At 42.4% G+C, this 27893-nt stretch overlaps 1 protein-coding gene across 1 annotated transcript in view; it reads right to left on the bottom strand.

The window, feature by feature from the left end:
• Positions 1-27893, bottom strand: part of LOC106655683 (putative inorganic phosphate cotransporter) — a 47820-nt gene that overhangs the window by 1897 nt on the left and 18030 nt on the right. The window lies entirely within an intron of this gene.

The raw sequence follows: 27893 nt of genomic DNA, 5'->3' as shown, positions 1-27893 counted from the left end.
CACAAGCAACCTCATCATCATCACCATCATCATTATCATCATCATCGCTCTCTCGAGCTTATTACTTACTTTAATCGGTCGGTAGAAACGACACGCGTGCGCAATGCACATCCCGTACTAGCAGACGTATAAGTACATTTGCACTTTTGCGCGTATAAATATATTGATAAATCAAACTTGGATTTATATACACACTTTCTTGACACAAATTACCCAACGATTCGCATTAAATTCATTAAACGAGCGGCTAGTGGCAGCAGCAGCATATCGTGTCGGTGCGAGAGCAAAAAAGAAAAGAAGCCGCGTCGTTGTATATTTTATGTATAGGTATGTACGGTGGGTAGTCGAAGCACACAGCAGGAGAGGAAAACGACAATCAATCAAAGCACGCGCGCGTCTCTAATTGAAACAGATCTTATAATACTGCGTGTTTCTTCTTCTCTCTTTCTCTCGGCTTCTTTGCGCTCACTGTGCCTATGTACGTGTGTGTGATCACGGTAGAATTCAATCGAGCGACGAGAAAATTGTAAGGTACATTTATAATACAGTGGAAAACAGCAAGGAGCGAAACGAAGGTGCGAGATCTCACACGCGAAAGGAAGCCTCGAGCAGCAGCAGCATCGGTGGTGGCGGCGGAACTGAAAAAAGGGAAATGAAAGAGGCTAAGAGAGATAGAAAAAGAGATGTATGTGCATAGTTACAAGTATACTACCTATTTATATTTTTACTTGCAAACGAGATGCAACATACAGCTTTAGTGCGAATATCTCGATATGTGTACGCGAGACGCAAGAGTCTTTCAATAACAGTAATTACAGGATAGATCTCTCGCATGTCAACAACTTTTCCCTATATGCAGTTCTTTCCTCTCGTTTTTTCGTGTTCTGTACGTGTACTCTAGCGTGTACACCCATCACCAGAGTCAATCGTATATGAAAAAAAACCCTTTTCCTTTTTATACACTCTGCTCGTCACGCAACCGAGAAGACCTATTCGGCACGTACACATGGGGATGTGCTCGTCGCCGGAAAGTGCGGTCAACGATACATCTTCTAATGTGTACAATAATATGCAACATTTGCAAAGTATTTGTACTAATGGTAATATGTACCTTAGTATATATATTGGAGTATATTTTTTCAATCGAAAACAAAAATGGGGGAACAAAACGTACACGCGTGTAATTCGTCGTTTCCTCGATAACATAATGCGAAAAAAGATATGAATTTGTAAATTTGTATATACGAGAACGAGCGAAACTTTGTGTTGGCATGCACGTTTTGCGGTCTATATATGGAGCTTAATACATGACTCACAATGTGTGTACCTATGCGAGTGTATGTTTTTGAAGAATTGTGGCTTGAGCGTCGAGCATACAAGCCAACACACGTCGTTTCTTTTTCGCGCTTTTGTGCGCGATTGCGAGCCACGAATCGCGACTGCAGGATGTATATTAGCTCCCGATCCTTGCGCACACTGTTTTCCGTTTACACGAAAGTAAAATGTGTGTGCGTGTGTGTATACCTTTTACAGCGGAGAGCATGCGAATGTCATTATCGGATATGCGTATGCGCTTAAAAATGTATCGTTTGGACCTCATGAATGCGGTTACGAGGAGCTGCTCACAGTGCATTATACGCTTATAATGTGTAGTTTATCGATGAACTTTCGCTTCTTTTTTCTTATTCTCTTTTTTTGGTTGATTTTTTTCCGCTGTTGTATTATGCTTCGAAGCGGTAGTAGCGGTTTCTCAACTTTTGCCCATATACGCGCGTATAAACGTACGAATCGAGTTCTCAGGGCACCGATCGTGTGTACACGATCGGCTGCGGGGCGCGCGTGCGATTTGCTTTTCAATTTATATATTATACAGTGTGCAACTCTTATGTATATGAGAAAAAGCGATAGCGCGGCAGTAGTGGTTTCGCGTCGATCATCCTTCGAGTCTTTATTTATTTCAAAAAGGATTTATGTATTATTGTAATGTGAACGCATCGCGAATGAAATCACGTATACGATATATAATGCCGCACGTAGATATGAAAAAAAATAAGAAAAAAAAATGATACCAGAAGGAGGATACAGGAGCGTTAAAATGCATCGGTGTACGCGAGCAATTGAAAAATTCGCCTCGGCAATACGTACTGCCGCCGCAAAGTCGAGTCATAAACGCTTCCGTAGAGCCATTTCCGACCGTGTATGTATACTGCATGTGTACAGCTCGCACCGCTAACGCGCATCTGTTATCGTCTAAATAATAGTCATACATATAATGCATACATGGATGCGGGAGTTAAATGACGCAAAAAAATAGATTAAAACGCGAAGCTATATCGGAGATGAAGAAAAGAAACGAAATAAAATAAAAATAAAAAAGTGGGTAAAGAAGAAGCACGGCAGCCTGGCGAAAAGAAAGTATTGCCGAGCATGGACAAAGTACGGGCATAATCGCTTACTTTGCATGGCCATTAGACTATAGGCGGGTACTACTAGGCGGGCTCTTATTCTCGCATATATGCATGATACAGCGCAGGATGTAGCATGTATATGTACGCAAGGTTCACTCTGTATAGCAACTCGCAAATAACATACACGCATATATAAATGCTCGGTGTCGTGTACGCGACTCTCGTATACATGCACGCTCTCTTCCGGAATAGACGCCGTGCTACTGTCGTACGAGAGAAAGCTCATCTGTAGTTACTTGCAATGCCAAGGATTTCGCTAATATCATTGATAAATTCAGTACCATATGGTTAACATCAAAATAATAGCAAACAATCGTGTGCAATTATTCATACAATTTAACTTGAATTGGAAGACTTACGATATTCTTGTTCTACCGTTTTGATATATGCTTAATTGTTTATACAGATTTTATTATCTCTAAAAATAATTAATATATTTTTTGTTGTCATAAGGGACGTTAGACAAGAATATGCCATAAAATTAAAAATATATTTATAACATTAAGTTTTATGAATATGTTGAAAACGGTAAAGTGAATTTGTAAAAATAATTGAAAAAAATCGTACGATGCTCCAGGTATATAATTTCACTGTTTTTGTCAATTTCGAATGTTTTACATAAAAATTATCGTAATGTTCTCAACGACAACGAGTTGAAATGCTGTTTTATATGCTTAATGTGTGTGCTCAAGATGCATATAAACATGCGTCGAAAGGCGCCAAATAAGTCGGAAGTGGCTGATCATTCAACTCTTCGGAGCACAATTCGCATTATACACCGGCTACTGACTCCACGAGTCACGCATTATAACCGAGGCGCATCTAATGTCGCTTTTAGTCGCACTTACATTTTATACGCGTATATTGTACATACTGGGCTATTGAAATTGTGGTCTCGTGTGCATGTGCGGTCGATTTACGAATGGGCCACCGCGCGCATATGCCACTGGACTGCTGTTGCTGCTTTTTTTTACTTTTTTTGAAACTGTGCCAATAAACAAAAGAGAAAAGAAAAAGACGACAAGGAAGCGGATGCACTCTTTGAATCTTTACAATTAATCGTCCGATCTGAAATCAGCTATACTTTATTCAATTATTTCGGAAGCGTTGAAATCATGATCGCGATAATAATCAATGTCACCACAAGACCACTACTGGACCTTCTATAGAAATCACAGCTGCCATGATTGATTTCAATTATCTGTATACGTATTTTAATAGTTTGTATAATATATTCTTTAATCATGTAAACAAATAATTATTATTCGAAAAATATTATATGTGTGCTTTCACAGTAACGAGCAGTTCACTTTGAATTTAACTTTTCAGCACGTGCTACCTTGTATTGTGATTGATGCTCGATGTAAGTTCAGCCGCTCTTCCACCAGGTCCCCCCGCGTGAGTGTGTCATTGAATCGTGACTGCGAATGTATCTAATCGTAATTTGCGCACCACAGGTCATTTAATCGTATCGTTGCACAACGAAACGCTCTTCTTCATATTTATAACATTATGTGCTATATATTTTATAAAAGTTGACTAACGCATAAGCGTCTGACAGTATAATATAATATTAGTTTTATATAACTTCTGGCATGTGCGTATCGTAAGATATACGCCAAATGACTTTTAGACGCACGCGCATCAATTATGACTATATGAAATTATTAACTGTATAAGACGCGTTTAGGACTTTCTATTATATAAAACATTGACCGCACGATCGTAAAACATCAAGTTTGTAACAAACAAAAAAAAAAAAAAGAAAAAAAATTCGTCGCCATTCAAACGACGCTCTAAATTTAAACGTTACGTAATGAGGCGGCCACAAAAAGGGTGCAGGACGCTGTGTAGCATGCTTATATAAACATTCGCAGCATCGATCATCGTGGACTTTGTGCCGCACATGAGCATACTCTGCGAGAGTGCGCGAGGTGTGAAACGCGCACGGCTTGGCCTGTGCTCCAACGTCGAGTTTTGCGTGATCGTCTTTTTTTCTCTTTCTTTTCTGAGGTCTGCGACTGTCCTTGCACACTGGCAGTAAATTGATACACACATATATAAATGTGTTTACCCATGTAATGTCACCGCCGTTGAAGCTCACCACGGGTGGCTTGAACGTCTTGACAAGTATGTGCACGTGTTCTATATTATACAAATGATAAGTGTTAGCACAGCATAAAAGACCGATCGACGAGACTCGGAATGTGAGGTTGCATTTTTCGCTGGAGGAAAAATTTTTGGATCAAAGAGAAACAACGGGGCAATGATGACACCATGATAGTTGAAAAGGACCAATTAGTTCGCATCACTGCAAGATAATTGCTTGTTCTAACTGTCATTCTTTTCGGCTCTTTCTCTCTGTCTCTGCGCGATTATTTTTTTGGAAAGTATACTTATAACAAAATGACATACCGCGGTAATTGCGGTAGAGATCGACACGCTCTATATATATTGTATCACTAAGCACATTCTGTAAATATATAATCACGGCTCTCGAGAGCTGTATCAATATATGATTTGGAGCGTCGTAAAGGAGAAATCGATACACATATTATTGGCATTCTTCTTTCAAAGGATATTTCTTGTGATTTCCTTGCAATTATTTTCCAAGAAAATATCCTGAACTATTCGAGAGTTTCCTTGCAGCGCAAAAACAAACCTAGCGCGGTATTGCTGAGCAAAAGAGCAAAATATATCTACAGAGCGAGAGGATATGATCCGCCATCGCGTTGAGATCGGCGCAACTTTGAGCTGCAGCAGAGGCACACGCACACGCACACACACACAAACAGACACTCGCACTCACTCGAGAGACGGCTGTGCCGCGGCGATGATGCCGATCTTGTAATACAAAGCAGATCTCCCCGAGGGGAATGCAAATAAACGAGGCGTGAATGCCGGGAGGTACATAAAACATATTCCAAAGACTCCCCCTGTATGTGTGTATACGTGTGCTGTGCTGTAACGTGAGCGCGCGCGTCAAGGCAACTTTTTATGCATGCCCCGGACGAGCTCGTTCATTCGTCCGTCCGTCGCTCTCTTTCTCTCTCTCTCTCTCTTTCTAAACGTTATATTTCGCCTCGTAAATTATCTTTTAAATAACAATTTATTGCTGTAATTACGCGGAGCTCGCGCGCGCGCGGCTACTATATCCAACACAACTACCGACGCGCTTTTTTGGCGACTCGACTTTATTTCCTTTTTTTTCATAATATATTCCATTGTACTTATATTTATAGATATATAATAAGTACGCATAGGCGCAACATAGCCGAAATGACACTTTTTTCAAAGGTATTATTGCATGTTTAATTTGCCGCGTGTACTTGCATCCATACGGATAACGAGGTCTTGTAACTTTGCCAGTGTTATAAGTAGTAATCTTGTTACCACTGCGTCTGTCTGTCTGTATCTGTCTTTCTTTGAGTCGGTACACGTTTGTGTGTGTGTATTCGCTTGGATTTGTGTGAACAAAAGCGAGGCTCGTTATAACGTACGATAGGCAAGTGAACGTTTGTCGAACTGCATGATAGTGTGCAATTACAATTGCTATATATTTTATACACGTGAACAGGGCTATGTTTTCCCTACTTATGTGCAGTGCTGTGTATGTATACTCGCACATATATGCCCCGATTGCCAGGATAAACACAATATGAGAGTTCATCGAACCTGAGCGTTTACATACACAAACCTATGATATACATGCGCATTAACAGGCAAGAAAAGTTATCCCAGGGATAAATAACCCACAAAGGTTGAAATCTTTGATAGAATATTTATGGGATTTTATTCGTACATAATAAAATATCCGACGCTCATTCATGAAAATGATGGATTTTTTCTATTGAGCGGCCTGAGCTTGACAAAGAATAAATGTGTATGTGTGTCTGTATAACGGCGCGTGGTAAAGTTCAATTTGAAGAGTGATTTATTGTGCGCGAGGCGCGCGTATATTTTTTTCGAACGCACACGCCGAAGTCAAAGCACTAATAAGGTAGCGAATCTTTCAAATCCAATATCAAAGCATTTCGATACGAGAATTTTTTTGAGCTTGAAAAATGAAGCACGTGATATTGGGTCGAGTTGAAATTATTTTAACGAGTTTTATCGCGTGATATTTTATGATATAATTTACTAAATGGTAGACGATAAGATTATACGAAATCTCATCAAAAAGCAACATGATATTATTAAAACTGTATTATGCGTGCTGGTAGCCTCGTAGTATCAAACACACTGCGATCGTGAACCGATTAACTTTCGACGCTCGAGTCTGTTTCAACTCAAACAAACCCATCAGTGGTCATACGTAATGCACCTCTTTGGATATAACTCTTTTTTTTCTTCGTCTCGTTATCATCCTCCCGTAAGCTCACAGACAAAGACACGTGTTTAATGCAACAACAATCCCCGTCATCGGTACAAGTCAAACGCTTTTCGAAGCTCCGCAAAAGTACATAAGCACGCGCCCAAGCGTGTCAGCGTTTGAAATTGACGCGAGCGCGTGTACACTTAGAAAAGGTTCGCGAGCTACGAAAATGTAAATACATAAGCTGGCAGCGTACATGTGCGACGAAGAAGCCCACTCCATTCGACGAGGGACGCGGCCATCTCCCCTCTCCCACTGCTCGGGTTACGCGGAAATCGCTCGTCGAGTGGGAGTCAAATGGGCCCGCCGCTGGGCGGGGCCAGGTCGATTCGGCTGCTTGGGCTTTCTCTCCCCTCCCCCCTTCCATCTCTCTCTCTCTCTTTCTTGTTCTCTCTCTTTTTTCATGAAGACGATCCGATGCACAGTGTATATACTGGATGTGCTGTATGTACGAGCGAGCGAACGAAAGAACGAACGAACGCGGGGCCCTGTAGTATAAATTGGTTTGTTTGCCGCGGAGATGAAAGAGGCCGCTAAATGCTATCTTTAAGGTGTCGGATCAACGCAAATGTGCCTGAGTTACTCGTAATTATACGCTAAGGGCCCTTCGGTCCCGCTTCTCTCTCTCTCTTTCTCTCCTACGTATATGTGTATACGAAACCCCTTCCTTTTCTCCGGGTAAAGGGTCCTCGTTGCCCCTTAGCTCGTTCGTTCGATCGTTTTCTCTCGCTTCAGTGGCGTGAGTATACGAGCGCATAGTTCTCTCGTCGAGCGCGAACCGACCCTTAGGGCCTTAAGTATACTCTATCCATATATCATTTAAGTATACTCTATCCATACGTACACAGCACACACACATGCACACACACGTACATGCGATTCGCGTATATATGTGCACTCGTGCACACATAGTCAAGTGCGCCACGACGAGCATCGCACGACGATTTCCCGATTGAGATTACGAAGTAGGAGGAGGATAAAGAGGAGGAGGTGGAGGAATATGTGCGCGAAAGAGAAAGATAGAGGCTGATAGCCAACGAGGTACTCGAGAGATGAAAGCGCTCCGCTCGTGTATCAAAAGCAGCGGCATGTATCAGCGATGCTATTACCGAGAGGCTCCTCTCGAGCGAGCCGCGCGCGTCTGTGTATACTTATACCCTTCGTACTTACCAATAGGCAGTAATACGAGAGTCTAGTTTGGCTCGGGAGATTTTGCGCTCTCTCTCTCTTTCTTTCGTTCTGCGTTCCTTTTTTGATCGATGCTTACAGCACATATTGAGTGGGATGATACACACACGCGCTAAAATGTCTATGTCGTGCGAAACTCTGCTCAAAACAAGAGAGAGAAAGGATTTTTATCAACAATTATTCGTTATGTTTGGGTTGGTTTTCATTCTTATTTATAGCGGCTACAGATACATATATTTCATGCAGAGTACCGATCGTAATTATATTTGATTTGATATGAATCCACCGATACATATCGCGACAAGTGAGCATATATATCGACTTTCTCGTCTAATGAAAATTAATGTTCGGGACTACGAGTTTTTATTTCATCATCGACGATATACGCGCTCATTGAAATCTGTTATACACACATGTGCAATTAACAATAGCACAATTACAAAATTTCCTATCCATATACATAACGCCCAAGAGCATGATTGGCAGTTAAATGAAATTATATTTCAAAATGAGAAAAAAAAAGAAAGAAAGAAAAAATTGATCCCTCGCGATTACGAAGCACACCGAGTGATTCGGTATTATACGTATACGCCAAACAAAGAAGATAAATCAATCGGTCCGTATATATATTAATGTATTAACTGTATTATTCACACCGCTGCTCGAGAGATACAAATACGCGGCGGCCGTAAAATTATTCCAACTCAATTTGCACCTCTGTTTTATTAATTACATCGCGTCGATTCATCTCTCTCTCTCTCTTGCGCCGCGGCTTTAATACATATTTACGGCCACCGCGTTTGCGCTCGCACACGCGTTTCTTCTTGTCCTCTTTTTCTTCCTTCTCGTTTTGCATTCGTTTTGATGATTCGTATATGAATAATATATGTTATATGTATAAACACATGAATAAATGTTACGAGCTTCCCTGGGACGCGAGCATATACGTCGAGGTAAAAATAATTAATAAGCGCATGTTCAAATGTGTGCTCGCATGTGTGTTTGTGTGTGTGTATCGAGCGTACAAAAGCCATATTACCGCTTCAAGGGCCCGATGGGCATTAGCTGCGCCCCATGCGCGCGCGCGGCTCTCTTTATAAATATATGTGTGTTATATATACCATACATATGTGCACATATACATATCCGCCCGCTATAGGCGACTCTTTTCTCCTACCTCGTCTTCGTGTATGTATGAGCGTGTACACTGTATAAGGGCTTTTAACTCTGCAACGACATGACGGTATAAATGCAGCGTAATAGGGGTCAGCCCTGTGTTAAGTAAGCGACAATAATAACAATAGTATACGGTACAGCATAGGTAAAGCCCCGACTTGGCTATGTTTACGTTTTCTCGCAGTGGATTATGAGACTTATAGTGCAAATGCGTGTGTCGTGTTGTATGCATGCATGCACACAAACACACACGATGCAGAGAAGAGGCCGCAGCAGCTCGCGCATTACATTGCTAAATAATAATTCATAAATTACGATGAGAAATGCTCGCCTCTCTTGCTTCTCCTGCTCTCTCTCTCTCTCGAGTGAGGCCCATTTAACTCTCGTTGTCGCGCTCGCAGAAGGGATTTATGGGTGACTGTACGCGCGTCTCTTGCTCGACTCTCGCTCTCGTATAAGCTTTATAATATAATGTGTAATAGAGGACGTTCCAGCATGTTCTTACGTGTGTGCGAGAGAGATAGCCAATAGTAAAATTTTAATACACATCGCTGCTTCTCGGCTGTATCCTGTCTTGAAAATTCATCTCGAGTTCATGACTCTTCCCCTACGTGCAAGCTCTCATTACTTTTTTCAAGAACAGATAACAAACGAAGTATTGAATTTTGTATTACCCGTTATTTAAACTAGAATCTGATTATGCGATTTTTAAAATTTTCTTAGCTATCTTTTAAGCTCTCTTTGATTCAAAGTATGATATTTATAACAAAGTTTTTAAATATACATCGAAGAACTCGATTTCTATTATTTTTTCTGAAATTTCAAAATATCCTGTGTAATGATAGTCATAGGCTTATCATGCTCATGGGCTTGCGAAACTGGAGAGATGCCCAAGTACGCATGTATACAGCGCCACTAAGCTCGAGGCTATCCTATAAGTACACAGATGCCGTCGCATCGGCTTCCGAATGAGTATCTTTGGCGCTCGTGCGTGCAGCTCGCGTTTCTCTGCGCACAGCACGATCTTCGACCTTCTACTTTCTGTAATTTATACTGCAATTTTCCGACGAAATTTTCATAATTTAGCTATAAACATCGGATCCACTTTCAAGGGTATATTGCTAATAAAACGCGGGTGTACGTAATGCCTTCAACAAGCCTTGATTTGCGATAGTCGAATGAATTTACAACTATGGAACATTTTTTTTACAACTGCTTTTTTTTACATACATTTTTTTGACTGTGTGATCAATTAACCGCTCTAAAAACATGTGATTTTCATCGATAGCTATTAATTGACCGTGCCTGAGAATCCCCCGTCGGACACTCGCCAAAGTCAATTGCGCTTACAAAAGTCTCGGCCGCAACTTTATGAATTTAACCACAGTAAAACAATTTGGTGTGAAGCAATTTGATGATGTAACTTAGCCACATAATATATATTACAATATCCTGAACATTGACATCGAAGTCGAGAATAATCGCGTGCTCCTCACGATTGGAACTAATCATTTTCTGAACTCTCAAAGCAATTGGTACTCCGCAGAATCAACAAGGGACGCGTCACATTTCGTTTTTTTTTCATTTCACTTTACTATTACAGGTATTTGCTTGCACGATTGTCCGAACATTATATATATAATAATATTTATAAAATGACCGAAAAGAGGTCCCGACATTCCGAGCTTTTGAATTACGTGTTTGTATAAGGCACGTCCTATTCATCACGCGAAAAGTGTCGGACGACATGCACAACGGCAGACAAACACACCAACACACAAGCCGCTCGCAGGTCCCTCGCGTAATTTCGGAGCTCACGGATCCTGTTTGGGCGCATATAATGACGACAACTACGACGAGTGTTTATTTATTCTGCGCTCTACTCTCTCTGTGTGCACAATATTATACGTGCCGGTATATATAAGCACTCTCGGCAGGCCGAAAATTTGTGTATTCTGAAAATTGATGTCGGCACGCGATGAGCCATGTATGCCAGCATAATACAGTCGCAAGCTCGAACGCGCCGCTGCGGCCCAAGAGGGGTAAAAAAAGTCAGCTTGGCGGTAGTATCGAGCTCGCGTTCAAATTTGAAATGTTATGGTCAGTCTAAACATCGTCGGGTGGTCTTTCTCTTTCTCGGCATGGCTCTTGATTCGCCAAAGCGAAAAGTCAAAGGCGCGCCTTATTATATTATATATATCTGAGCCCAGCTCCGCTCGACTGGTTGATGATCCCTTACCGAAAACGACAAGCAGTGGGCCCTTTGCTAAAAGTGTCGAGCTGCCTCCGTAAAAAAATTCTCGAAAGAAGCCGAAGCGTGAGCTCGAGAAATCGATTAGTAAGCTTTCAATGCAACATTTTTTATACATTTGCCAGACTCTACTTCAGCATGGCTACTAATCTCTTGATTTCTGCGACATACAAATAAAAATATATGTCAGACCATCACTGATGGATATTTAAGTATCTGAATTCCGTGTAATGATTGCATTCATTGGAATACGTTTCTTTTAAAGAATCGAAGATTACTTAATTTTTAATTGCCTGCGTTCTTTGGAAGATGTATCTATGATAAGCTTATCTAAATCAGCACAGAGTGTTTGTGACGGGACAATAAAATCTTTATATAATTTCATGTTTCAAAAAGCTTCAGGTTTCTTAAACCCGTATAGTTATTATCTTAACTACAATTTCATTTTTTGATCAATAGAATGAAAATGATTTTCATCACTAATTTACTCAAAGTAGTTGAATGAATTAGAAAATTTTCAATATTTTTTTACAAGCATCTCAATTTTTTCTATCCTTTTGAAATATTTTAACTCGAGCTTGTAAAGTATTTTATTAAAGTATTTAAAAGCAACTATGATATAATTACGTTCTTCGAATTGTTACAAAGTACACAAACATTATTGCATGTACATACACAATGCACTAAGTACACTTCAAAGAGAAAAGGAGCGAGAGAGAGAGAGAGAGTGAGAGAAGCAGTGCTGGAATATGTTAACGCTGCTACACAGTCGCAACTGCTTGTAGAAATGAATATTTCATCAACAAGGAGCGACTCGAGCTCGTTCCTCCGACGAGCCGAGATTCTCTATTGCTCGCGAGTGTTGACTTTTGCCCGCGTGTCTATGTACGTGTGTGTGTGTGTGTGTGTGAAAGCAGTGGGCTTCACGTGTGTGTGTGTGTGTGTGTCTAAGTTTTACAATAAAAATTGCCAAGTGCGCACAAATTTTCCAGGGAATGTAGCAACTCGCTTGTGTTTGCGCGCGCGCGCGGCTCAGCTCGTTGAAAGGCTATAATTATAAACGTCGGCGCGGCTCGTAGACGAGAGCGGGTAGCCTGGCTTCTGCGCTTAGCCAAGCTTGAAGATGGCGCGCGGCGATACACTCGGCCTGTACACAGTATATATACATGAATAGATATTTATGTGAGTGTATGTGTGCTATACGTCCTATAAATAAACTCGCTTACGCGCAGGTAAATCGTCTATTTGCTCACACGGAAAAGTCGCTGCCGCGCGCACCCCCCAGGATAATGAGCGAGATCCTCCCGCACGCGAGTATAGCTAGAGACAAAAAATGAAAGAAAACTCGATTTACATTACACGTATAGGAAACTTAATTTGCATTTGTATGCTTATAATTGCATTGGTCTTGGTGTAATATCGCAAAAATGAATGGTCTTGGTAATAAACTGTTACTCATATGAGATTTGCCCGGTACTATATGAGTATTACCCCAGCATGATCAGTGGAGTAAAATCCAACATTAATACATCCAAATTTATGAATACAATGTTTTTAAAGCTGAAAGATCGTTTAAAATTGTGCACAAATATGTTTGATATTTGTTCATGATTAACGTCGCATACTACTTTCCTTAAATAATCATTTGAGGCTTATTATCTCAGAAAGGCCGATTCGTTCTTTGATCCCCCCAAATAATCTTCTAAAGTGTATTCTTCGCTTTTTCATATTGCCGTAAGGAAATAAAGCATCGTATTCAAAGCTGGGTCCTGGACGCAGAAGCGCAACCGATCGCTACCACATATATCGTAAGCTATACGGCACGATACATAAAACCGAGTCTTCCGAAGAGATATGCACACACGTTGGAGATTATGTGAGAAGGAGCGCGAGTCGACTCGTTGTGTGTTTAAGACGCCAAGGAATTGTCACGCAACAATAAACAAAGACGATCGAGCACAGAGGTCCTTGGCTCTCTTTCTCTTTCTCGGGGGCTGCAGCGCGTTAAACATACTCGAGGATCGCCGAATGCATAATGGTCGGGCTCGTGCGCGCGAACTACGACGAGCGTCGCAACGTGAAGTAGGTACGCGACTCGAGGTGTACCGCGCGTGCGTTATTATATTCGCAGCTCGGCTTTAAAAAGAAAAACCGGTTATATACGTGTTTCTCGCGCAAACTACAAACCATCCGCAGACTGCAGCTCGAGCGAGCGAGCGAGCGAGTGAGAGAGAGAGAAGCAGAGAAACCGAAGCGATTTTTCGGGTGTATAATATTAACGCGCTCCGCTCATTTCTGCCTCCGTCTCTTTCTCTCTCTCTCTCGCTCTCTGCGGTCCGTAAGACGAATGTAGTATATGCACACGAGCATCATCGCGAGCTCGCGAGCTCTCGCTCTCGCTCTCTCTCTTGCCAAAGAGGCGAGATAATTACAGAGCGCTACTCGGCCGCCAAGTCAAACAACCTAAACATCGTTTGGCTGGCAAACGCGTTACGGCCCTTTTTTCGGCGAGCGAGAGAGCGAGCGAGAGAGAGAAAGAAAGAGAGGCCCACCGACACTTTAAGCTGCCCTTCTTCTGCTCGAGAGACGAGTATATGTATGAGTATGTATATAGTGCAGCGCTCGCGATGATGATGATGCCTCGGAGCGTTTTCGCTTCACACGTATACTGCGCGGCTGTGTGTGTATACGATAGAGGGAACCCAAACACCGACAGATATGATGCGCCTTTTCGTCCATCGTCGCTGTCGTTTTTATATTCTTCGCGAGGGCTACGTTAAGCTATGCAGAGCCGCAGCAGCAACAGCAGCAGCAGCAGGTTATATGTGCCAAGTTGCGAGGCCTCGAGTCACCTGGTGAAACGATAACGAGCGCTTTATCAACCGATTTTTTTAGAGAGACGATGAATGCCTGCCGCGCCATGCAACCAGAGCAGCTGTGTAATGTGTGTGCGCAGCTCGATCTTCTCTCTCTTCACACCTTACACGCAGCGCGCGTCCGATTATAAATATATATGTGCGCGCGGCTATCGTGTATAGGCCCGCGCGGCGCGTTCGTGAATATAGCCACCGCGCACGCTGGGCCATTTGCATATTATGCAGGCGCGTGGACGATATATTTTTAGCTTTTAGTCTGTTATTACCAACGAGATATGTGCTTTATAGAGCCAAGATCGAGTACGCTGCACAGGTGCGAACTTAAATATACTTAGGAACCACCGCACTCGTGTGTATTATTTTTTTTGCTTTATGCCTGCATGGCGTGACTGTCGTTCGTTTGTTACAGTAGTGCACGTCTGCAGCTTGTGCGCGCCGCTGCGGATTGAAAAATATTTAATTTCCACGCAGCCATATTCACGCTTCTCGCTAATCAATTAACTCGTATCTTTCCCTAAATTAAGGTGACTCGCTTAGCCTGTCGTTGCTATTCGCTGCAAACGGGGTGAGAAGATCGTCAAAGATTATATTTATGGTCGAGGGCACGAGAGGGCCCAAAAACCACGATCGCGGCTGTAATCGCGATATATGTGGGTTTTCGGTGTCGAAAAATTCCCATAGATCAGAGATATGGACGACGCAGCGAAAAAATGGGGGATCTGTGATAATTATTAAATGATATCGAAAAATCGCGACTGTCGACTCGAGACATCAAACTGAACGACTCTTCGTTATGCTGTACAACGATGAAACGACAAAAAATGTTAAATACGCCTAGATTCTCGGACGAGGAGATTTTTCTATTATGGATCTCGTACGATAATTGGATCGAACTAATTGACGTTTGACGTAGAAAAATTTCGTCAAAAACTCAAAGCGATTACGAAAGATGAAATTTCTGATTCGATTGTGGACTGCTGCGACGTTTTTTACTCCAGGCGGCTCGATTCACGCAGACGAGGATCAAAAGCCGCGACAAAATTCGATTTTTTTTTTACCTCTTTTCTCTCCTCCGCACGTTGTGTTATAATCATATATTTCAACTTGGAATTCGCATAATGAATGTAATGTTTACATTGAGAGTAAATTATAGACTGAAATTCGGGGTATACGGGTCGCGCACCCGCGCGAAGATTAAGGTCGTTGGGGACTTATCCGCTGCAATCGCAACTCGTGTTTCTTTCAAGTGCTTTACAACCACATATATTATATTCTCTCGTACATCAAATCTCTGAATTATTATTTTGCCTTTTTTCTTTTTTTTTTTCTTTTTTAAGTAAAAATCATATTCAGCTTTTTTACGATCGTTGGTGACCGTTCACCGAAACCTCGGTAAAATATGAGCCCGCGTTACACATTGGCTGTGTATATGTCATGTCTGCACGCGGAAAAACAGTTCAACTGTGAATTTTTCCTACACGTACGGTCGTGCAGCGTAAAAAGCTAAGATTCGTTTTTATAATGATATGTAATGAAGTGAGCTTGAATTTTTTTGTCCTCTCGACCATCCATACAATTTTTTGTCCTCTCTCTTACATAAATTACATGTGTAACGGCGTGCGTGTATTATAAAATTACATAGATGTCGAAAAATTTGTGTGCGGTTAACTTTGGAAAACGCTCGAACTGCGGAGTTTTCACATGTGCATTTCTCAGAAGTCTAGCACACGTATACAAATGATGATATCGCGTAGCAAGCGCTGATAGTAGTTATCAAACGTGCCGCACTGTTCGTAATGACAAGTGACTATCGCTGGCAAAAACAACGCAAAAACAGCTCTTCGTGTACAGACATAAATGTAGGAGCCGCGCGAATAGCGAGATTGCATACGTGTATTTCTCAGATTGTATTCGCGGGGCAGCGAAAATAATATTTATAGCCGGTATTATATTATATATTACACAACGCGCATCGTAACATTTAATTACTGTTTGTGACTAATCGATTGTGTAAATTTTTTCTTATTTTTTTCCCTTTCATAAATCCGTATGCGTGGGATATAATTAATATGTTTACACGCGCAAGGCTCAGGAAGTCAAATAAATATGCATTATGTATGGCGATATCGCGTCGAAGGCGCGCAGATCAATGTGATGGCGTTTTCGTATTATGTCTAAGACGAAATAGACCCGCAGCCGTATGTACACATCAATCGCTCTAGTGAGTGTTCAAATTGATATATCGATGGTTCAACGTGCTCCGTAGGAGAGTCAATTTTTTTCTCACCTTGTGGACATATCGGCTACGATTGAAATTGTTTCGGTTAAAAGTTTGACTGCTTTATTAATTGGTATTATATTCACCTGTATAGACTGATTTTAGTTTCCCGAAATTTAGATTAGTCACCGTTTAATTACGTTTATAATTTGTCCAGTCATCATTTTCCATCATAATAACTAATGTTTCTTCAAATAGATATAATTTTTGTCATTATTACATTTGATGATTAGATATTAAATTTATCGATAAATCCGTTACACAACAGTAGCTAATGATTACTTTAAGAATTGAAATTTTCATTAAGAGCTGCAATGTAGGAAGAAAAAATTTAATTTTTTTTATAAACATCACAATTAAGTATATAAAAAAAGGATTCTCGTTGGTATAGGGACGCTCGAGCTTATTTATTCAACAAAATCTGCGCGCATATATGTTGTCTTTTGTGTGCGTGCGGCATCGCAGGTCCCACTTTTTTGGCTCATCCGCCGTATTATAATAAAATAAACGATTACGTTGCATTTTTTTCATTCGCATAGCGCAACTCTCATTTTTTTCTTTCTGATCTCTCTCTCTCGTTCGCTAGTTCTCAAATATAGGAGCATCATCTATATTATAAAAAACAAACTCCTAATCCAATAATTACACAAAAGCTCGCGCGTCGAACACGTTGAAAAGAATTGGTGCTGCTGCTGTTTCGGTATGTGAGTGTGTGTGTGTATTGTGCTATATGTGTGTATAATAAACTTCCATGTATAGATTCTTTCTCTTTTCATTCTTTTTCAAGGACGAGGATGTCTCGTATACAGCCCGTAAGAACCGGAGAATTTATGACAAAAGGTTCAGCCTTTTACAGCTCGAGTCGAGAGAGCGAGAAAGAGAGAGTGAGAGCAAAAGGTGTATGGCTCCGTATAGGCTGGCATGCACGGGCAGCCCATACCCTTCGATCACACTTTTTTATTTTAACACCTCTCGATACTTTGAAGTTTGCAGCTCGATAATTTAGAAAGATACGCAGAAGAGGCTGCGCGACGATGTAAAAGGGCACGAAGGAAGGAATTATTATATATTGAGCGCGCGTAGTACGCGGCGTGACAGTAGTCGTCGCTCGAAATTGAAAAGTCAGACGCGTTTTGTGGCTTTCCACAAAAATTGGCAGAAGTGCAGCGCTGCGGCTGGCCGCGATCGATCCGCACAAGTGCGAGAAACTCGCCCCGTTTCGACGCGCTCCGAAGAGAGCTACTCGAGATTTCGATCTTGAGCCGGCGCACGAGAGCCTCGTAAAAGTACGAGAGCTGACCGAGAGAGGAACCCATAGACTACGCGTTATCGTAGAATTTCATCCACCATCGAAAAGGTCAGTCGCAGTCGGTGTGGTTATAAAAAAGTCACCATAATGCATGCGCGCGTGTCACGATCGCGAAAAGATATTCAATTTGTCGATGGCTAGCGACCGATAAGTACGAATAAAAAAAAATTCTACGCACTCTCTTTCAGAGTCCACTCCCATGTACATACATCCTTCGCACTCTTATACCTCGAAGCGAGAAAATTTCTATTTGGGCTGGCCATATATACATCGGGAGAGTCGTCTATGGATAATACCGCACTTCTCTTTCTCTCTATCTTGAATTTCTCGCGAACACGTCGAAATTCGTCGATCGATCGGATACACGTATACAGGGCTGCATTATAAGGCAGCGCGGGCTTGCACACATATACGGAGAAGATTGCGCGGCGGGATAAAGCCCGAGCAAAGCGCGCACAGCCCAAGAGTTGCATTAGCCGCTCGCGCTCGCGCGAAGGTGTTTTTCGGGGCGTGGCTCTCCGGCTCTGCAGCGTGATTATCCGCCGAGCTCGCCGCGGCCCTGCTATAGAGCATACATACGGAGAGAAAGAGAGAGAGAGAGAAAAAGGATCCCGAGAGCCGAGCTGCGAGTTTTGCACTCGAGCTGCAGCGCATCTCTCGCTCGCCGGTGAGAGTTCAAAGCATCAAAGGGATGCATAGCCGGGCCCGGCTGTACAACGAGCTGTATACGCCGCCGCCGCTGTGCCGCCTATAGTATCGGCCTGCATATACGTTCATTGCAGTGAACCTCGTTTCAGACACCTTCTTCACTCTTCTCTCTCTCTCTCTTTGCAGCATAACGAGAAAAAGCCGATACACGTCCGCAGCGAGGGCACGAGGCAAAGAGAGTCCAAGTTTATTATATACGCCGCGTACGTATACCGAGTGGATTTATCCATGCCCCGTGTACTCGAATGAGGCGCATAACGCGTGTAACGTACTGTGCATCAGACCGCGTGCGTGTATATATTATACATCTACAAATGGACAACTGACTGCTTTGAAGCTCAAATTGATGCGAGTCGGTCAAAAGGGAGACAACGAGAAGAAAGATCGACGAGGATATAGTCAACGTACGTTCGCCTACAGGCGATATTTATGTATTTACAATGCGAGAGATTGGTTCGACGGGCACTCATTGAGTTTACAAATTTGCTTCTAACTAGTAGCATTGACAATCTCTCCGTTATCGGTTATATAATTTTTTTCTCTAGAAAAGGATGCCTCTCGATTGGCCGAATCGAGCTTGTGCTCAACTTTCGTTTGCGCGTCTCTGCAGTGCTCTGCTGCAAAAATAATAATCCGTCGCCGGTTATATCTCGCCTCGCAAGGTCGACTCCGATTATTATATACTTGAGCGCGGCATCCTCGTTTTTTGTTTATTTACGGCTTTTCATTTTCTCGCCGAGTGCAACGATCACATGCAACACGGCAACAGCAGCAGCAGCAGCAGCAGCAGCTCATCAATATGTACATGTTCGAGAGAGACTGTATGTAATATACGCTTGTGCGCGCGTGCATGTATGTGCATAACGCGGCCCATAAGCATTTCACGTATACGCAGGAGCAGAGGCAATATAGAATATAAAGAAGAAGACGGAGAAGAGGCGGCAGGAGCAACGCAGTGAGTGAGCGAGAGAGAGAGAGACGAGATGAAAAAAGAAAGAAGAAAAGGAGTTGTTCAAGTGTATGGCAAGTAGCGCGCGGCGAGAGAGAAAAGATCGAAGAAGAGCAAGAGAGAGAGAGAGAGAAGGTACGAAGAAGGCGGCTTACGGGGGCTAATCACAGGCGGCTAGGCGCAACAGAAACCTCTACTCGTTCGCGCGCTCGCGAGCGAGTGAAGAGAGAGAAGAGCTGCGAAGCAGTAGACGCGCAAAGAGAAGAAGAAAAAGAGCCAAGGAAAAAAAGGAGAAGAAGAAGAAGAAGAAGAGGAGGCAGAAATCGGCAAAGGGAGCGAGACGCAGAGGGGAAAATGAAAAAAAAAACGACACGAGAGAAGCATATACACGAGACGAAGAAGGCGAAGAAGGGCTCTCACCTCTCTCTCACTCACTCATCAATTAATACCACCGCTGGCAACACCTCGACTTTAACCCAGAATGTATATAATACACGTACACGTGTATAAGTGTATACGTATTCCTCGTTTTAACTTCAGAGCTTTACGCAAACACATGTACACACACACATATAGGAATACCCGTACCCGGGCTGCGCATGTACTGGCTTCTCTTCTCCTCGGCAACTCTCCGTTATACGACTCTCTTCGGACTTTCTTTTGAGCTGCTGCTGCTGCTGCTGCTGTTGCACATTTCGCACTTTTTCTCTTTGTCTCGCGCCGCTCGCTCGCTCCTCCGTCCGCGCGTGCAGCAACAACAGCAGCAGCGAGCCGCTCAGTCAAAATGTTAACGCGTAAGTATATACGTATGAACATTTTTAAGCCTCTCTGTTCGCGCGAGCGAGTTTTTCTCTCTTTCTCTCTCTCTATGTGTAATAATGCCAAAGCAGTTGGCAGAAAAGTACTTTGCAACAGCAGCTCACGGCAATCCTGCACGTGTTATATACGAGTACGCTTACGTATGGCAAGATTGCAAATGCATAGCTGCCAATTCCATTCGTTTGAATGTATTTTCCATATAAATCGAACGCCGATTCCAAATGGATATTGCATTATTTGCGGCCAAGGAAAGATTAGTCATGTTTATTGAATTTTGCAGCTTGCCGATGCAACATTGGAATTTATGGCGGCTTTGAAGTGCTCCGATTTTCCATAAACGGCAATTTTTCCTCGCGATTGATCGGTAATATTATTACAAATCAAATCAGCGAGTAAAAATATGTACGAGCTTTTTTAAAGCTCTACAAAGCGTTACAAAATGTTAACATTTATTTCGACACATTTGTTTACACTGGGTCAATCAGCAATTTTATAGCATAGCTTTCTCTCCTTTTGGCTGCAGTCTGTCCCTCTCAGAGATACAACTTACATATGGTTATAAAGACAGCAGTCTTTCCCTCTCTGGAGAGAAAGAGAAAGAGGGAGAGAGAAAGAGAGAAGCGACCCTTTTTTCAAGTTGAAAAATAAAGAAGGGCATCATTCGCGCGAACTCGCTCGGTGTAAAATAACTTTGCGCGAAATAGCACCTAATAATTTCGGAATGTCGGTGCCTTTTGTTCTTGTGTGTGTATGTGTATATAATATACACGAAGCTTCGAGCATGGCCAAGCACTAAAGCAATTAAGGGGTTATAATAATGAGAATTATGAAAAGAATTGCTGCTGCTTCTGCGACGCTCCTGCTGCTGCTGATGCTGCGCGTCATTCTAAAATATAATGTAGAGATACACGTGTAAACACTGCACGCGGGCCAAGCGGGGACCGTCGTCGTCGTCGTCGTTCAAAATCCTCAACGCGGAGAAAGAGACGAGAGTGCGAGATAGAAAGATAATGACAGCTGAAAAGAAATTCTTCGGATGTTTTCTCGGCAAAAATAATAAATGTATATATCGCGAGCTTACGTATACGTAAACCCGTTTTCTGTCTTTCTTTTGTGTCTCTTTCTCACGCGAGTGTACGCCGCGGCCCTGCGCGCAATCGTTCAAAATTCAATTAATCGTAACGCGCGCGCGTGTTTCGCGCGCTCTCTCTCTCTCTCCGCGCGAAAATATGCGCAAATAAAATATATGTATATACCGGCTATACGGGTATAAAGGCGCGCGAGCAAAGAGCCGCTATATGTACATTGGTCGCGCGCGCGCGCGCGAGAGAGAGGCGCAACGAGATGAACTCGAGTATTACACTTGAGGCCATCGAGAGCCTCTCGCATTATACATTATACACATGCACGTCAGAAAACGATACAGAAATTATTGTGTAAGTACACATAATAAGTGTACAAATGAGAGGTACAGGTATACATAGTGTGTATCGCAGCTGAGAGGCACTGCCTTATTATATTTGTACGGTGTATAGCTATTGTAACGAATCCGCGCGCACGGCAGTCGGAGAGAGGCTCTTGAAGTGCGTATTAATGCTAAGTGCCTCTCCATATCGAAGCCGAGAGGCGAGAAGTAGACGTGCTCGATTCCTTGCCGAAGAGGTCTCGGTAATTAGACGCGATGATACAGGATTGCGAGCCGACCTCTATATAATATGTAATGCCGCTGCTCGATATATTCTTTTTATCGTGTGTACGATGGCGATCGTCGAACCTCGTCGGCTAGGCGATTATCATAATGCTCGAAAATACATATCAAACAAAAGACTCGCGGCTCGTGTGATTAATTTAATTTGTAACGTTGGTAAATCGAGCGGCGGCGTATGCTGAATTATGACAGCTCCGTGATTACAGTGATCTAAATCATACACCCATTAGGCATGTGAATTATGGCTGAGTGAAATCGAGGGATAACCTTATTTACTTTTAATTGCTGTTTTATTCAATGCGGGTACACAAAAGTTCGAAAGGTTGTATTGATTCGAGAATGAGAAATCGAGAATCGAGGAGAAGACGAATTGTTAACTATTAGCGACTCTTTATAAAAAATTATTTGGCAAGTCTCGACGCGTGAATAGAGAAAAACGAGCCCGCGCTGAGACCAGCGCGTAAGTATATAAATTTTTATTTATCTTTTATAATTCTGCCTCGTGTCAAGCGCAGCGCAAAATACGTGCGTTGTTGTTGTTGTTGTTGTTGTCGTTGTCGTACATTGCGGGCTTACCATTTACATACAAACGAATAAGCTCTTTTTAAAAGTCGCGAAACGATTTTTAATGGCCAAATAAACGCTCCGCACACGGTCGAACTGCTGCGCGGCGCGTGCATAAATTATATCGTGCGCGCGCGGGTAAAAATCGGTCCCGAGAGAAGAGGCGCGATTTCGAGAAAGAGACTTTTGTCAAAGTCCGCGCTCTTCTGCACGCGCGTGCACTGCCAATGTCATCGTTTGACATGTATATTTATGTACATATACTACTTGTATACATATTTTTTTTCGTCCTCGCTGCTATATGCATGTTTACGCGCGCGCGCGCGCACGCACAAAGCTCTCGACGAGGCGAAATATTTTGCCGCTCCATATTTATTGCCACGCGATGATGCCTATTGACGTGTTAGCTATTGAAAATCGCATTCTCATATTATAATCGCGCATATATTCGTGTGCATAATAATTTCGTATCGGCCGAAAAAAACTTTCCTGGTATCGACATATATAGACGTTCGCGCGTGAATATTCGAAAAAGATATAGAAAATGACTCGTTCAAAAGACTCCTTTAGCTATTTGAAGGGATCCTTTGCTCGTGTATAATGATCTCATCTTTCAGATCCACTTGTGTAACAATCCTAACCGCAGCCGCTAAGGATTAAGAGCAATTACTCGTGTTTGTTCACGCGCTCAGACACATATACACACACATCGCACACAAGCAAACAAGCATTATATGTATATGGAAATTTTAAGCCGCAGATCGATCTTCTTTGATGCGCGGCACTCGTTATGATATACGCCTATAAATAGGTGTTTCGCCGTCGACTTTTTTTATAATACCCACTTGATCATACAAAGTTTTGTCGCGCACACGTCTCCGTCTCCCCAGGCTCGACGGTGCAGCTTTTTTCTTAATCGCGCTACTGGCTTGTCATCCAACTTGTGTAATCCGATCGACAAACATCGTGCCTTTGGTATAATACACGTATTTTAATAGTAAGCGTGAGACTGAGAGTGTGAAGGTATGCTCGTGTTTGCATACAGATTTTGTTCGAGTAAACAACGTTTAATTAATCAATACGCTTCGATTAGACTCATTGCTCAAGCTGCGTTTTAAGCTTTACAATAGCTGCGGTGAACGCGTGAATTTTACACCTATTATGGCGACGCTAAGAGCTGTGAAACAAAAGGTAGCTGTCACCCGAGGTATACAAGTTTCGTATTGTACTTTGTGTGTACCCCCGCGTGCGTCCATGTGTGTGTATGCGTGTGTGTGTGTGTGTGTGTGTGTGTGAACCACGCGGTTCTCTATACCCATTCATTTTCCGCATCAAAACAACACTCCCATGCCACATATATACCAACATAAAGTATACTCGCTGACGTTACATTATATTATATAAAATCCCTTAGCGCCGCCAGCACGACGCTTGTCAAAGCTCGAAAAATTGACAAAACAAAAAAATGAGCAGCGTTGAAAAGTTAACACGCCTAGGCAATAATGGAAAAATGGCACGTATATATATATGTGCGTATCCGTATAATAATACAATGAAAGTGGCTGTCGCGGGGAAATCTCGGGGACGTGTATTATGTGTGTACGAGTATACGGTATGTGTGTATGTGTGTCGAATTTGTCACCCCTAATGCACGATATATATACCGCAGGCACATAAGCTCGATCATAACATGTATTCGGTTGTGCGTCGTGTTTATACGCGAAAAAGGAGGGTGCGACACGCGCTCCATGTTCGTGCACATATATGGCGTTTTAGGGACATTTTAAACGCCGGCTGATGCTCTCTTTTTCTCTCCGTCTGTCTCTCTCTCTCTTTCGTTTCTCTCTCGCAGTGCTGCGGCGTGACCAATCGAGATGCAGCAGTTCATCAAAAAGTCGTATGTCCAAATGCCAAGTGTATAATGCGGCGCGTCGAGGTATATACCACACGCCGGAGTCGAGGGTGCCCCCGCTACATATTATACACTCGGCGCGATTTATGGTGATTATTAAAAAGAAATCATACCGATTTTATATATAGATTTTATTGTGCTTGCGTATATATATGTGTGTAAAGCAGCGAGAGAGGGGCGTGTCTTCGTCCTTCAAATATCGTTACGAGTCTAGGCTTTTCGACTTTTTGATTTCTATTATTGTGCATCAGCCTATTTTTATTTGTACCTCTTATTACGTATCATTTATTAATATTCACTGCATACGTGTGGATTCGCTGTCTTTTGTTGTTATATTATATATTTGCCATTCAGAGTGTATCCTGCGTTAATGGAGAAGAAAAGAAGACGCACATAGACGCCCAAACAAAAGCAAACTATAACTCGAGCAATTTAAAGTCATCTCGAGCTGCCGCTGCCGCATTATAAATTATATTCCACACAAGCGCCTGTATAGTTTCGAAACCAACGAAACAAAAAATATTTCTAATAGCCCCTTTAAAATATCCCCGAGTCCCTCTTAAAAACGCATAAGCTGCGTATAAGCTCGGCCGTAATCCAAAGGAGACAGAGAGAGAGAAGAAGAGAAAACATAATATTAATGGATGTAAATGGATGCACAAAGGGGATGCGCAAGCCTCATGGTCAGACAATTTAGTTAAATTTGTCGCGCTTATTCCCTTGGCTACACTACATATATACTTTCACCACGTTATGCAGGGCGCATTTGTCTTCCGCCATGGCCTTGTTTGGGCACGCTGTATATATACCACCGATGGGAACCTTTTGATTCTCCATCTAATTGTATGTGTACACAATGCGAGCATGTATTATACAGAGATTTTCGATAAATTTAAGCTTGATTTTTCTGCTCGTATCGGCCACCGTTTCCGCAATATTCGAGATTATCTGATTTTCGGTGCTTGACACACAAATCATCAGAGTGTCGTTATTATACGAATTGGCTTTTTCTCTCTGTATTATGTACTTTGGTGTTTATATCGAATTATGCTTTCTACATCCCGTACACACAATATTAATTGGGCCGTATAAATCAAAGATACACTCCTATTCTCTGGGTACACAACGGACATTTTCGTAAGCGTTTGAAACAAATTTTACACATATTTAGGTAAATTCTTGAAAAAAAAGACCACGATACCCATAGAGGGTAAGAAAAAAAAACAGGAAAAAATTTTCTCTTTTCGTCTCGTCGACGATTAATAAATCATACAGCATATACCGAGCGTAGTTCGTACGCGTGTCGCGCGCGTTCATTGAAAAATGTGTCATGTAAGTCCTCTATTCAAAGCCGCGCGGCTGTCAACGCAACGACGGCTGCACACGATGTTGCGAGCTTCTGTACACCGGAGCTCAATTTGCCTCTCCTGTTACGTGTGTAAAGACGCGCTCAATAACAACGGCACAAAAAAAAGAAAGGTACAAAAAAGAGCCAACGACGCTCGATACATAAATAGCGATAGAATTGGCAATTTTTCTCGTCCATCCACAACAAACATTTAATTTTTCTGTGGCTCTTTGCGCGCGTTAAAAAGCCCTATACCGATATAATGCGTATATTTATAAGAGAAAGTTCGGTCGGTCGCGCGCTCCGCTCGTGCTGCATTACTATACACACGCATACGGACTTTTAATTAGCGTTCGCATAACACCAAAAATACATTTCTCGCGCGAGGTATTTCAATCTTCGGCTTCGTTTGACAGCCATACGTTTTCGGCTCATGAATCACGCGAGCCAAAATGCTTCTTAATCATCATCATCTTTGCGCTCGCTCGGCTCGCGCTTATAGTACAATACACATATACGCAGGCGCGTGCACCTATTATTTTTTACGACATTATAAAATTCCGAGCGCATGCGCACACGTACGCGCACGGTACGTCTCGTCGCTTATGCATATACACCTACACGAATGAGCTCGCAGGCCTATAACGCAAAGCCGTGCGCGCTTTACGATTCAATTTTTCGCACCGGCATGGCCTGTGGTTTTGCGGTTTTGCTCGCATTACATATAGTCATACTTTATAATTCGTCTGATTTAGAGTCTATAATAGCGCGACTTTATGTATAGGCGATCGTCGATAATATACTCACGCATACGTATGTATACAATCGTACGCAGGCATAAAACTTTCTCTACTAGACGCGCAGCGCGATTTTGATGGCCGACAGCGTAAAAAGGAAATTTTGCAAACGCGACGATGAATTATGAGGCTTATTAGACGTCACGTCCACGCGACGGTGATAATAATACGTAAAATTGCGACCGAAAGGGGGGAAGAAAAGAGCGAAGCCACTGCGTGCGAAGAAAGACAGCCCCGCAACGCATGCGTAAAAGAATGACACGGGCACACCGCGTATACAAACGCATTATATATTATTACGCACTACCAAAAGCTCGCAGCTCATGAAGAATAAAAAATAAAGAGGAGGAGAAGAAAGGTAATGAGGCGGGCTTTCAACTTTGGAACAATGGATCGTATAAAAGTCCTTTTGTGTGCGCGCTACTTGACTTCTGGTAACGTGACCCAATTAATAATGTGCCGATCGAAAGAGTGAGACAGATGAGCTACGAGAGCTTTTTCTATACAGTTTTATCATTTTAGCTTTTGTTAGCGAGACGAAGCACAAAAGAAATTTATTTTTTGTCGAGCATCGCACAAGGAGCAAATTATATTTTACTTCAATTCTTCGATCGCTGCAGTTACGATGATCGGGTGATTTCCATCCTGTCTCAGCGACGATGGGCAAATTAATTACTACCAATTTTGCAACGCTGTTTCTAAAATTAACGCTTGCGCACGCGCTTATTATGTGTTCGTCAATTTTTTTTGCTCGTTTCGTTTCGCCGCGCACATCAGTCAATTTTTTCCCTTCAAGCGCGCGCGCGCACTATAAGCCGCGTAAGGATTTCGGTGGAAGAAAATCACCAAGCATACATCGGTGATTGATTTGCGAAGGAAAAAAGGCTATACAAGAGTTAGCAGAGATTTAATGAGATGTTCGCTTTATTCGTACAATAAGAAACTCGGCAAGATCACTGCCGAAAAAGTTTGACGGAAATTGATGTATTCGCACGAGGTACAACGTGTAACCAGGCCAGGAGAAAACAAGATTGGATAAACTTGTGTATTATACAAACTATATGGTCAGATGATGACCTATAGGTGGCTCTTTATCATCCATAGATGCGTGGATACATGCACGCACGAACACAAATCGGCTCTCTCTCTCTCACGTTTTTTTTAAAG

Source organism: Trichogramma pretiosum, unplaced genomic scaffold (assembly GCF_000599845.2).
Source record: "Trichogramma pretiosum strain Unisexual culture from Peru unplaced genomic scaffold, Tpre_2.0 scaffold5, whole genome shotgun sequence".
In the NCBI taxonomy this organism is placed as follows: Eukaryota; Metazoa; Arthropoda; class Insecta; order Hymenoptera; family Trichogrammatidae; genus Trichogramma; species Trichogramma pretiosum.
Note: the sequence above shows the minus strand (reverse complement) of the source record. Positions and strands in the feature narration are given on the sequence as shown.